The sequence below is a fragment of the Sapajus apella genome, unplaced genomic scaffold (genome assembly GCF_009761245.1).
Source record: "Sapajus apella isolate SASKATOON/1434 unplaced genomic scaffold, GSC_monkey_1.0 scaffold44, whole genome shotgun sequence".
Classification (NCBI taxonomy): Eukaryota; Metazoa; Chordata; class Mammalia; order Primates; family Cebidae; genus Sapajus; species Sapajus apella.
In genome coordinates, this window is record NW_022436984.1 from 5,181,810 (window position 1) to 5,195,682 (window position 13,873).

The 13,873-nt window shown below is 38.1% G+C and overlaps 1 protein-coding gene across 1 annotated transcript in view; it reads right to left on the minus strand.

Annotated features, from left to right (window-relative positions):
- Positions 1-13,873, minus strand: part of SRD5A2 (steroid 5 alpha-reductase 2) — a 62,079-nt gene that overhangs the window by 18,993 nt on the left and 29,213 nt on the right. The window lies entirely within an intron of this gene.

The following is a 13,873-nucleotide window of genomic DNA, read 5'->3' on the forward strand; positions in this document are numbered from 1 at the left end:
CCTGCCCTCAGAGCCTAAGAAGTGCCTTCCCCTGCTTCCTAGTTTCTCCCTGCTGAAGGCACCCTCTCCCACCTCCAAGCAAAGTCTCAGCTGAGCCCTGGGACCATGAATGGCAGCAGGAGGCAGATAGATTCCTGGGCAGATGAGAGTAGGTCCCTGGGAAGGCCCCACCTTCAGGCCAGGGAGGGCCTGAAAGCTGCAGGCCAAATGGCCAGACCCACGCCAATGGGAGTGGGGACTTGTGGTGCCTCTTCTGTACCCAACCGTGGACCAATTGGCATGCAATTTCTCCCCTCTGAGGTCCATAAATGCCACCCTGAGTTTAGCCAAAGCAGGGCAGAGGACGAAGAGATGACCAGCTGCAGAGAGGATCTACCCTCTCTGGGCCTCCTCTCCGCTGGGAGCTGCAGATGTTGGAGTAACCTGCCTGCAGAGAGGAGCTACCCTCTCCAGGACCTCCTGTCTCCTGAGTGCTGAACATTGGACAAGATGACCTGCTACAGAGAGGAGCTACCCACTGTGGTCTCCTCTGAGCTGCTCTGATACTCAATAAAATTCCTCTTCATCTTATTCACTCTCCACTTGCATGCATACCTCATTCTTCCTGGATGCAGAACAAGAACTCAGGCAAAGGTGCCACTGACCAGAGGCTTCTGGCCAGAAAATCAACACCCCAAAATTCCCATACCATTGTTATTAAGGATTTGTTATTTTTCCTGGATGTGTTGTTTTGTCAGAGAGCATCCTTATTCTTAGTAGAGCCATACTGACATGGTTCCAAATGGATCATCAAAAATATAATTATTTTTATTAAAATTACGTATGAGAAATATAAAGAAAAATTTCATAATGTTAATAATTGTTGACTCTAGGTGTCAGATATATAGGTGTGGGATTTCTTTATCTGTTTGAGATTTTTCACTGGAAGAAAAAAAATGTTGGGGAAAAGAAAACTATTTAACCAAGAAATCTAACCAAACAAAAAGCAACCAAAAGAAAAAGTTTCAGTGAAAAAATCCAGGTAAAAGGACAGAGGGTGGGCATTGAATATACTGAAACAAAGAACTAATATTAAATAACTACAGGAATTATGGTTACACTACTGAATATAAATGTGAAGAGCCTCAACAACAATGTAAAACTGTAACCAATAAAATTCACAGGGTTGAGAGAGGTGGTGAAAAGACACGTGGATGAATTTTTTCTTTCTCATCCTTTGTAGCAGCAAGTCAATAGGTACGCATGTAGTTGGAGGAGTAGGAGAAAGAAGAGAACTTGAAAAAATATGATGACCTCAATCCTTTTTAATTTTTGAATTTTTTTCTTGTCTTTTTGAGAAATTAGCAATATCTCTTGAGGTGAGGAAACAAGTTTTTAATATTCAGAAATTTCTTCAGTTTCATCTGTTTCTTTTTCTCCAGTTAAATTCAGATAAAACCACATTGAGTACATTTTATTAAGATATCATATGTTGTGGATGCTTGTTTTTTTTTGAAAAGTTGTCAATCTATCTCATTTCCTACCTGCACATGCATATAGGGGGATGCCCAATGAGTGGTTTGTTCAGTGTTAACAGCACTTAATTCTAGAACATGGCTTTAAGGTGTTTTATTTCTTCTCTGTGCACTTCTATATTGGTTAAATTTTTGTACTGGTGATGGATTATTTGTTTCGAAATGGGTCATTGTCAAAAAAAAGAGCTTCCGTTTACAAACTATTAGCAGCTTGTATGATGTCTAAATAACAAAAAGACAATGGAAAAATTCAGTCATTGAACTCATTCATGATCCTAGCCTGACCCGTTTGTTCTTCTGTATTTATCAGTTCTTTTAAAATAAATAATCCAATGGCAACTTCTGGGGCTAAATTCAATTATAGAGTTTTCTGAAAATTGTGGGTTGACTTCAGTTAAAAGTTGAAGAAAGATTTTTGTTGTTGTTGTTGTCAAATAGGAAACTAGCATGGGCTGTTGCACCACTTGCTCTCAAATTCAATCCTAGAGAAATGACAGGCTGAAGGATATTATCTGGTGGGTGGGCTGGGAGCTGTGGCAGCATCTTAGGACAAACAATAACCTGATGCAGCACAGAGGAAATTTTACATTCTACTCTTGCCTCACCTCTTCTCTTATGTTCCTCTGCCCCTTCCTTGCCTATTGCCACGGTGATGAGCAACGGCCCAAGCTGCCTGGGATCTATGAAATCACATCTGGGGAGTGCAGAAATTCCACTGGAGTAGGCAGTGATGAAAACAGGCACAGACTAGCCAGCTACCCTAAGACATTCTCTCCAAATCCCCATGGCCAGGCTAGAGGATTGCAACCTACAATCTCCTTGTCCGAGTGCTGCTTCTTAGAGTCTGACAGCCAGTTGCCTGGAAAGACATGGGAATTTTGGGGACAGCAGTTTTGTGGTGTTGGACGTCTCACCCTGAGTTTCATCCCCACCTCTTCTTTAAGCTCACACCAGAAGGAAGACCAGGCTCCGGCATTTACCCTTAACCCAACACAAATTGTCTTCTCCAGGAAGATGTGTATCACAGGCCAAAATAATTACATATCTGAAAAGTACAACCACTAAGAAATGATCAACAACATATAATATATAATGTATGTAACAAATAATGAAGAACATATACCATGCAAAGTGGAATTATCGTGACAGAACAACAATTTTAAATAAGTACAATAGATTTCCTTAAAGAAATGTTTTGTTCAAGGCAGAAAAAATACTCACTTAAAAAGAACTAAATAAAAATAATTTGTCAAAAATCGTAAACCCTATTAGTGACAGAGTAAGAGCAAGAGCTAGGTCTTCTGATAATCCCAGTTTTCTACACTAAACCTTTCTAATTAATCCTGAATTGGTATTTTCAAAAAGATGTACTGTCACTGTATGTGCATGAGTGACAAACTCAAAAAAGAGAATCCATAGTTAAGTAAGTTTGGGATCTATAAAATCAGACAAGACCTAACATTTACTCATTGCGGGATTTCTTCAAGTCACGACAGGCTAAGGATATGGTGAGTCTCTGAGAAGGACCCCCAAGTTTGGCACATTCATCACAGAATTGGAGCTCCACTCCAGAAAATGCTTTTCTAAACAGGGCAGATAATCCTATACAGACTATTGGACCCTGCAGCTTTGAAAATTGATATTTGATTCTGTAAATTTCATATTCATTTTTTCTCTCTCTCTCTTACACACACATACGCATGCACACACACAAGCACAAATGCATCCACACATGCTCATGCTAGACAACCACACACATCTCCAGGGCATTAATCTGATCTTCTGCAGACAAGAAAGAGCAGACAAGATCTGCAGATTTCACAGATAATCACAGGTGCATTTTGGATAGGAACACCTATTCTTCAAAGTCAGGGAAGTTTGTCTTAGATCTCCTCAAAAACAGGAAGTCTAAGAAAAGCCCTGGTATTCACGTCAGGGATGAGGGTCATTTTTTTTTTTTACCTGGATTATATGTGAGTGTTGCCTCCTAAACTTGCTGTGAGGATGAAATTATCTAATTTGATGCTTCCTATGAAGAAGTACATTTTAAACTATGGAGTCACTGGCAAAAGTATGCAGACAGGTGTTGCATTATGTGTAAGCCAAATTTTATTTATTTATTTATTTATTTATTTATTTATTTATTTATTTTTGAGATGGAGTTTCGCTCTGTCGCCCAGGCTGGAATGCAGTGGCACAATCTTGGCTCACTGCAACCTCTGCCTCCTGGGTTCAAGCAATTCTCCTGCCTCAGCCTCCTGAGCAGCTGGTACTACAAGTGCACACCACCATGCCCAGCTAATTTTTGTATTTTTACTAGAGACAGGATTTCATCATATTGGCAAGGCTGGTCTCTTGAACTCTTGACCTCATGATCCACTCGCCGTGGCCTCACAAAGTGCTGGGATTACAGGCATCAGGCACCATGCCCGGCTGAGCCAAATTTTATAAACAAAACATCAAGGTGGTCTTGGAGACCTGCACTTTGGCCTATGGCAACAGCAGTTCCACATCTTTCCTCTCTTGGCTTGAATATCGACAATTCTGTTGGAACAGGGAGGCTGCCCAGATGTTCTCGGGATGATGAAACTTCTCACTTCTATCATCTGCTCTCCTGGCCAAGTAATGGTCTATGAGGCTCTTTAATCATCTATATTAAAAAGTTGAAGAGGAAAGAAAGGTCAGCTTCTTGTGCTGTCTCCCTAGAAACTAAATGCTATCTGCTATCTCCCTCTCCCCTTCACACCTAGATTCAGTCCTCCTATGTCATCTGCAGATTGACCCCCACCCCACCCAATCACAACAGTGTCTACAATTCATGTCTTTCATTAAATAATTACCTTATCTGTTTCTCACCTCCTTCAAAACACAAATACATTCAAGAAGGGAAAGGAAATTGAGTCTCTAATACCAGAGTGTGCATAAGTGAATTAGATTCATGAGTTTTTATTCCTTCTCCAGAGGGAAAGACGACAGAGTGAGGACATGGTGAGAGAGCAAGTACTCTGTGGTTAAAAGGTCAGGCTTGAAGGATTTCACTGTTTCATAACTCTGTGATCTTGAACAAATTTCTTCATCTGTAAACTGAGGTTAATCATTAACCTCATTAGATTATGAGATTGGACTCATTGGACTATTATAAGAATCATTGGATTCCCATGAAAATTAAATAAGATGATGAAAGAAAAAGTAGCTGATACACCATTGTTGCTATGTGTTTCTCCTTGCATTCACACCCCATGAGAGCTTTGGGAGCCTGAAGGTGGCTTCTTAGAAAGAAAGGATCCTGAAAGGCTACAGAAAGACATTTTAAAAAGTTGTATTTTGTAATACTTGTAGTAGAAGTATGTATTAATCGGGGGAGGCTCACTGCTGTAACAACTGCAAAGTATCAAAAGATCAACATAATGAAAGCTCATTTCCTGCTCATGCCACAGTGAAATGCTATTCAAGCCTCTATTCCACAGCCATTCTGGACCTAGGCTCTCCAAGGAATCATCCGCATCCATCCAGCAGGCAAAGGAAGAGAGGGGAAGGAGGATTGTGTAGAAGGTTTTCTTAATGGCCATATTTCAGGCTGCGAGTGGCATAAATTCCACCCTAATTCCTTTGGCCCCACCCAACTGCAAGAGGGATGCTGGGAAATATAGCCGATTGGGTTTCCCAGCAGGAAAAAGAAGGTTTGGTGAACACATGGCACAGACAGAAGGCTTTGGAGAACTAGAAGTCCCAGAGAACAAATAAAGTTCATCTAATCTGAATACCTTTGCTATTGGAAAGCTGAAAGTAGTTCAAAGCTTGTTTCACTGTAGAAAAAGACAAAGACAATGACAAGAAGTGGGAGAGAAGAGAGTCTATTAGCCCAAGAGGCTGGTAATTGGTGCTATAGAGTTGTAGGTGAGTTTCCCCTCTGATCTCTTGCTCCACCTAAAGTCTGAGACTCAGTTTCCCTGGTTTGGGACCACATTACTTTAATTACCTTCTACAACTCTAATGTAAATTTTCATTCTTTTGTGTTTGTTCTCATAGAGAGACTAATAAGTACTCTGTAAATATAAAGTTTTCTATCACTGCTAAGTAAATATTCATTTGGGGGGACTCTTTGGAAAGGGTTAACTGAAATTGCAAATCCAAATTTAACCAAAGGAAAAAAGCTTTAAAATTACACATCTTGCATAGACCAACTCATATTTAACTAAATCTTCTTCAAATATAAATGCTATTGCTAAGATTATCAAGTCAATTGAAGGCTTTTCACTATATGAAATTTTAGACTCATTGTCAATCAAAATGAATTCAAACTCTATATATAAATACAAAGTTTCCATGTATATATTTAATTGTTCTGTATTGTAATTACTCCTTTCTTGACCCTGTATCCTTGTTCATCTACTACTCCATTTTCCTGCTTTCCTTTATAGCAACTCCAGAGAGTAGCCTATACTTGCCATCTCTGTCTTTTCCTCTTCTTTTCTCCTTCCCCCTCCTCTCATGGAAACAAATCTTGGTGAGGTCACCAGAGACCATCACGCTTCCAAATCGAAGACCCAATTTACAACTCTCTTCTTATTTGACAAATTAATCACTCCCTCCTTCTGGAAACATTTTCTTTACTCAGCTTCCAGCACACCACACTCTCTTGGTTCTCCTGCTTCACTGATCTGTTCTCATTTTCCTTTGCTGGTTTCTCCTGATCTTCCTGACCTCAAAGTATGAGAGTGCCCCCAAAGCTCAGGACTCTTTTTCTTCTTCATTTACAGTCTCTGTCTATGTGATCACATCTAGACATATCATTAAATAACATTCCTATAATCTGCATGTGTCCCCCAAAATTTGTGTACTGGAATTTAATCCCCAATGCAGCAGTGCTGGAAGGTGGGGCCTTTTAGGAGGTGTTTAGGTCACGATGTCTCCGCCAACATGAATGGATTAATGCTGCTATAAATACGACTTAAGGGAGTGGATTTGCTCATTCTTGCCCTTTCCCCTTCTGCCTTCCTCCATGTGAGAATACACCAAGAAGGTCCCCATTAGATGCTGGCACCTTGGTCTTGTACATCCCAGAGTCCAGAACCGTGTGAAATAGATTTCTGCTCTTTGTATATTACCCAGTCTCAAGTATTATGTTATAGCAACACAAAACAGACAAAAGCAGTTATCTATAGAATAGGAAGTTTCAAACTGATATCTCCAGACAGGGTATCTGCAGTCCTTAAACTCAGACTCATATGGGCAACCACCTACTATACCTCTAGTTTAATGGATATTTCCATTTTAACACTGTCAAACCCAAACCTCTGATTCCCTATTCTTCCCCAAACTTGCACTTCCCTCAGTCTTCCCCATCTCAGTACATGCCAAGTTTATTCTTCCAATCGTTTGAGCCAAAGACCTTAGACCGTCTTTGACTTCTCTCTCTCCCGCTCTCATACCCCACATAAAATCTGTTAGCAAATTGTGTCATCTTCATCTGCAAAATATTTTCAGAATCTGGCCACATCTCACCAACCCCACTATTTCATCTGAGTTTAAGCTCTCATTAAACCACTCCTGGGTATTTGTAAAAGCCTCCTCATTTGACCACCTCACTTCCTCTACTGCAATCTTTTCTCCATATAGCAGACCAAGTAAAGCTGTAAACTGGATCATATTACTTCCCTCTGAAAACCTCCTTCATGACTAAACAAAAGTCCAGATTCTTGACTGCCTTCAAAACCCTAGACAGTCTTATTCCCCAACTACATCTCTGCTCTCTTCTACAACTTTTATCCTTGTCCATCTCACTGCAGCCATTCTGCTCAAATGTCAGCTTCCCTGACCACCTTACATAAAACAACTAACCTCCAATGCCTCTAGCACTCACTGGCCTCATATATCTGCTTTACTTTTTTCAGTAGCACTTTTTATTAACATATTCTACTTTTTGTGTTTATTGTCCATCTCTTCCCATAAGAATGTATGCACCATAAAGAGAGAAAATGTTATCTATTTTGTTCATCACTATATCTGCAATGCCTTGAACAGTGCCTGGCACATAGTAGGCCTAGAATGAATTTTGAATGAATGAGAGTCCATCATGTGCTGTAATTGACACACATCATATGCATCCAGAGCTTCAAATTTTATCCCATTATGTATGAATCATAGCTTTTACTTCCAGGGGGGTGTGAAGTAGATACATTTTTCCACATTCCTCCTGTTAAATATAATTCAGTCTCTGGACATTATTTGTAAAGCAAACATGAGAAGATACTAAAAGTTGGAGAAAACAAGGTACATGGACTGGAGACCTTAGGATTTGAAGAAAAACAAAGCAGTACGTTCCCGGGTTTTCATTTTGCCTCATATATTCTAGACTTAGAGGTGATTAAGTTGGCAACCATAAAATGGAACAGTTACAGATCAAAAAAGCCAAACAAAATTGTACTTTTTCCATGATTGGGATGAGAAAAAGGGAAAACCCAGAAAGACAAAAACTTTTAGAATATAATTGCTCTGCTGTAGCAAACACCACAGAAAAACTGGCTCACTCTCACCCCACTAGTAAAATCTGATAGAAGTGCAGAAGCCTGCACTTCCCCCTTACCAAGCTGCGATAGGCACTCTAACCCCTTGCCAGGCTGTGTCAGAAAAGGCTGGGTAGGGAGTCAGAAATTCCTACTAGGAAGTATCAAGTCAGAAATTCCTACTGGGAAGTAACACTTCTCCACAATGTTAGTAAAGACCACATGGGGAGCCAGGACTTCTTAATTCCACATCCTCCTGCTGGCCTGGGTAGTATTAGAGAAGCCCTAGTGGAGAGGAGAGTTGGAATATTCACCATTTCCACTGATAACAAGGCCAACTTCCCTCATCCACCATCGTGTCAGTGGGGGAGGGAAGAAAACATTCCCTCCAGTTGGGAGGAGAAAGGAAACATTCCTAACTCTCAGCCAGACATATCAGTGGATCACTCGCAGGAAGCCAAAACTCCCACCACCACACAAAAGTAAGAAGGAGCCTCTACATTCAGGTTTCAAAATGTCCAGGTTTCAAATGAAAATAACTTCACATACCAAGAACCAAGAAGGTCTCAAACTGAATTTTTAAAAATCAGTAGATGCCAATACACTGTATTATGTAATTCTAATTGTATGAAGGGCAAATATTTAAGACAATTATATTATGAATGAGGAGGAAAAAAGAGACATTGCAGGAGGGATCTTTTCTACACTCAAACTGGTAAAATGACAACACTTTTAAACTATGAAAATTGTGCATTTATAATTTAACACCAAGAGCAATCATTAAAAATATATGACAGATACTCACTTATATCAAATCTAAGGATAAATCAAAATGAAATTCTAAAAAATGTTCATATAATCACCAGGAAGCATAAAAAAAGAAAAAAGACATAGAAAAACAGAGAACAAATAGAAAACAAAAAATAAAATGGCTGGGGGGGCAGGGGCTTATGCCTGTAATCCTAGCACTTTGGGAAGCAGAGGTGGGTGGATCATCTGAGGCCAGGAGTTCAAGACCAGCCTGGCCAACATGGTAAAACCTTTTCTTTACTAAAAGTACAAAAATTAGCTGGGTGTGGTGGCACACACCTGTAATCTCGGCTACTCAGGAGGCTGAGGCAGGAGAAGCGCTTGAACCCAGGAGGTGAGGTTGCAGTGAGCTGAGATTGCACCATGCACCCCAGCAGCCTGGGTGACAGAGTGACTCCATCTCAAAAAAGAAAAAAAAAATTAAAAATTAAAATAATAATAAAATTTCAGACAGGCATTAGTATATTAATAATTACAATAAATGTAAAAGATTTAAATCATTGGAAAGACAAGAGTTGGCTAAAGACAATTAAAAGACAAGAGTTGACTAAAACATGACCAAACTATAGGCTGATGACAAGAAACTCACTCAAATATAACAATATAAGCAGGGTAAAACTAATAAAATGGGAAAAGATGTATCATACAAACATTAATTAAAGGAAGGCAGGGAGAACATTCTAGGGAGCTGGAAGAGTAAAAACAGGAGTAACCTGTCTTCCTACTTAGGAAACAATTGCACTGGCAGAGTATGTCTGATATAACTATACTGGAACTCTGGAGTCTATTGAAGGCTTGCAACTTTCAGAATAACATTTGGATGGTACATTGCAGTTAATTTTGATTTCAGCTCAGTCAATTTTAGCTCTTAGTACAGTAGCAGCTACTCATTTCTTATCCCCATTCCTGTGGCAGACAGCTGTGTATGTATTCCTGCAGCAGCTTGCACAGAGCTTAAAGGAACCAGAGTAAGCAAAAAGGAACCTGTCCTCTAAGTATCAGGCATGTGTGCAAAGATTGATGATTGCTGCTTCTGATCAGAGAGGTACAGACAAAGAGGTGATGGTCTTTGCTGTTATACCTTATTCCATTGTTGCAAGCCCCTCCCCATACAGCTGAAATGACTTCCAAAGATTTAAAGAGGTGGCATCCTATTTCTACTCTCTTTTTCATTTTTCTCTTTTTCTCCTTTTGGGAGCCAGATGCTAAAGAGAGGTGATTAGAATTTCATTTTGATTTATCCTTAGATTTGATATAAGGATAATATGTTGTATATTCATATAACAACTGAATATATGGGGAAAATTAGAAAGTTAACACACATGACTAAGGAAAGTTGCAAGCTCAGAGAATACCAGTAAAGACCTTATGTTTATACCTCAGGCTGATCCTTGGCACAGAGAGACAGACTAAAGCAAATTTTATAAACAAACAAAACAATAAAACAATAACAAAAAGCAAAAATCCAGATGAAAAAGAAGAATCTGTGCTCCAGAGTTACATTATTAAATTCAAATGCCAAGTTTCAAAAAAAAAAATTACAAATCATTCAAAAAAGAGGAAAATATGGCCCATTCAAAGGAAAAAACAGTCAACAGAAAGTGTCCCTGAGAAATACCTAACAGCAGATCCGCTCAAAAAAGACTTTAAAATAAGTGTCTTGAAGATACTTAAAGAACTGAAAAAGAGGGAGATGGGGAGCAAGATGGCCAAACAGAAGCCTTCAACAATGGACCTTCAAAAACAGATCTACCGTGAAGGAAAACCAATTTAACAACCATCTACACACACAAAAAGTACCTTCATAAAAACAAAGAATCAAGTAAGCAATCACAGTACTTGGTTTTAACTTCATATTGCTGAAAGAGGTACTGAAGAGGGTAAGGAACATAGTCTTGAATTGCCAATGATGCCCCTCCCCTATCTCTCTGGCAGCAACCACGTGGCACATAGAGAGAATCTGTAAACCTGGGGAAAGGAAAGTACAGTGATTGTGGGGCTCTGCATTGAACTCAGTGCTTCTCTGTCACAGTGGAAAGTAAAACTGAGCTAAACTCAGCCAATGCCAACACACACAGGGAGCATATAGTTCAGCCCTAGCCAGAGGGGACTCACCCATCCCAGCAGTTGGACCTTGAGTTTTGACAAGGCTTACCACCATGGGCTAAAGTCCTCTGGGATACTAAACAAAATTAAAAGGCAGTCTAGGCCACAAGGGCTGCAATTCCCAGGCAAATCCTAGTGCTGTGCTGGGCTTAGAGTCAGTGGACATGGAATACCAGCCAGAGTGGCTAAGGAAGTGCTTATGCCATTCCTCCTGCAACACCAGGCAGCACAGCTAACAGCAACAAAAGTGACTCCCATCACCTGCTTAAGGAGGGAAGAGTAACAAGGGATTTATCTTGTATCCTGGATGTGATTATTATGCACTGCATGCCTGTATCAAAATACTTTATGTACCTCATGAATATATACACTTACTATATACCCACAAAAATAAAAAATAAAACTAAAGAGCCTAGGCAACACAGTGATATCTCATCTCTATTAAATGTATTTGTTAATTTATTTATATAATTATTCAGACATGGTAGCATGCACCTGTAGTCTTAGCTACTCAGGAGGCTAAGGCAGAAGGATCACCTGAGCCAAGTAGGTTGAGGCTGCAGTGAGTTAATTGAACCATATACTACAGCCTGGATGACAGAGCAAGACCCTGTCTCAATAAATAAATAAACTAAAAGAAAATGCGCAGAAAGTCAAGAAAATAATATATAAAACAAAATAACAATACAAATAAAGATTTTGATAACCTAAAGAGAATATCTGGAGCTAAGAATTCAAATAACTGAAATTTAAAAATTACTAGAAGGCTTTGAGGGAAGATTTGAGTAGGCAGAAGAAAGAATCAGAGAAATCAAAGATAAGGCAATGGAAATTATCAAGTCTGAGGAACATAAAGAAAAAAATATTGAAGAAAAGTGAGAAGAGCCCAAGAGACCTGGGAGACATCATCAAGAGGTCCAACATACACATTGTGGGAGTACCAGAAGAAGCAGAGAAAAAGAAAGGAGTAGAGAGAATACTGAAAGAAATAATGGTGAAAAACTCCCCAAATTTGAAAATAAACATGAATAAAAACCTTCAAGAATCTCAATTAACTCCAAGTAAGCTGAATTCAAAGAGAATCACATGGATATACATTGTAATCAAATTTTCCAAATACAATGGCAAAAAGAAAATCTTGAAAGCAGCAATAGACAAAAAAGACTTGTCACATACAAAGCATCTGCAATAAGATTATTACGGATTTATCAGCGAAACTTTACAGATCAGAAGGCAGTGGGCTGATATTTTCAAAGTGATAATATCAAAAAGAAATTGTCAAGCAAGAATACCATATCTGGCAAAACCTGAAAATGAGGAGAAACTTAAAACATTCCCAGATAAATAAAAGCTGAGAGAGTTTGCTGCCTTACACTTGTCGTGCAAAAACTGCTAAAGGGAGTTCTGCAGGTTAAAATGAAAGCATACTCTACAGTAACTAGAATGTATATGAAGAAATAAAAATATAAATGAAGGTAAATGTAGGGACATTGTAAAAGGTGGTATCATTACAATGGTTCTTGACTTTTCATTCTCTACATGATTTAAGAGACTCATGCTTTTTTAAAAACAATTATTAGTCTAAATGTTAGTATCACTGAAACTATGGTTTCTAACTCATCATTTTTTCCATATAAGAGTTTGATGTATTTCAAAGAATTATTTATTCATGTTTTGTGACACATGATATGTAAAGTTGTAATTTTGTGACACTAACAATCAAATGAGATGGTAAGGGAGCTGTTAAAGTAGCAGAGGTTTATGTTATTGAAGTTAAGTTGGTTTATGAGTTAGAATGTTATAAATTTAGGATGTTAAATGTAATTCCCATGGTAATCACAAAGAAAATAGCTGTAGAATATATACGAAAAGAAACAAGGGATGGAGAGTTATGTACAGAAAACAAATATAAAAATTATAGAAGTTCCTCCTTTTCAGTGATAATATACATGAAAACGTATTAAACTCTTCAACCAATATAGATGGACAGAATGGAATTTTTAAATGATCCAAATATATGCTGTCTACAAGAGACTCACTTTAGATCCAAAGGTAAAAATAAATTGAAAGTGAAAAAATGGAAGATGATATTATATGCAAATGAAAACCAAAAAAGAGCAGATGTGGCTGTACTAACAGGTGAAATAGACTTTAAATTTTTAAAAAATGGTTACAAGAAACAAAAAAGTACAATTATATTAAAAGGTTCAGTATAGCAAGAAGATATAAGACATAAGCACTCTGCACTTAATGACAGACGATCAAAGTGAAGACAGAAAAAACTTCAGAATTGAAGAACAGTCATTTCTGCAATAATAGTTAAATAATTCAATACCACATTGTCAAAAATGAATAGAATAACTAGACAGAATATAAGTAATGACATAGCAGACTTAACACAATAAACCAACTAGATATAACAGAAATATACAAAACACAACTCTGACCACAATGGGACACAGTTAGAAATCAACAACAAAAGTAAAACTGAAAAATCTATAAATATTTGAAAATTTTAAAACACATTCTTTAAAAAAAAATCAATGGATCAAAGGAGAAAGCAAAGGGAAATTAGAAAATACTTAGATATAATGAAAATGAAAGCATAACATGCCAAAACTTATAGAATGCAGCAAAAGTAGTGCTAAGCATGAAATTTGAAACTATAAATGATTACATTAAAAACAAGGAAGATCCCATATTAACCACCTACCTTTACAACTTAAGGAACTAGGAAATAACAAGCTAAATGTAAAGCTAGTAGAAAGAAGAAAATAATAAAGATTAGAAGAAAGATCAAAGAAATCAAGAATAGAAAAACAAAGGAAAAAAACAATAAAACCAAATGTTCCTTTTTTTCCTTTTTTCCTTTTTTTTTTTTTTTTTTTTGAGGTGTAGTATCACCCAGGCTGGAATGCAGTGATGCAATCTTGGCTA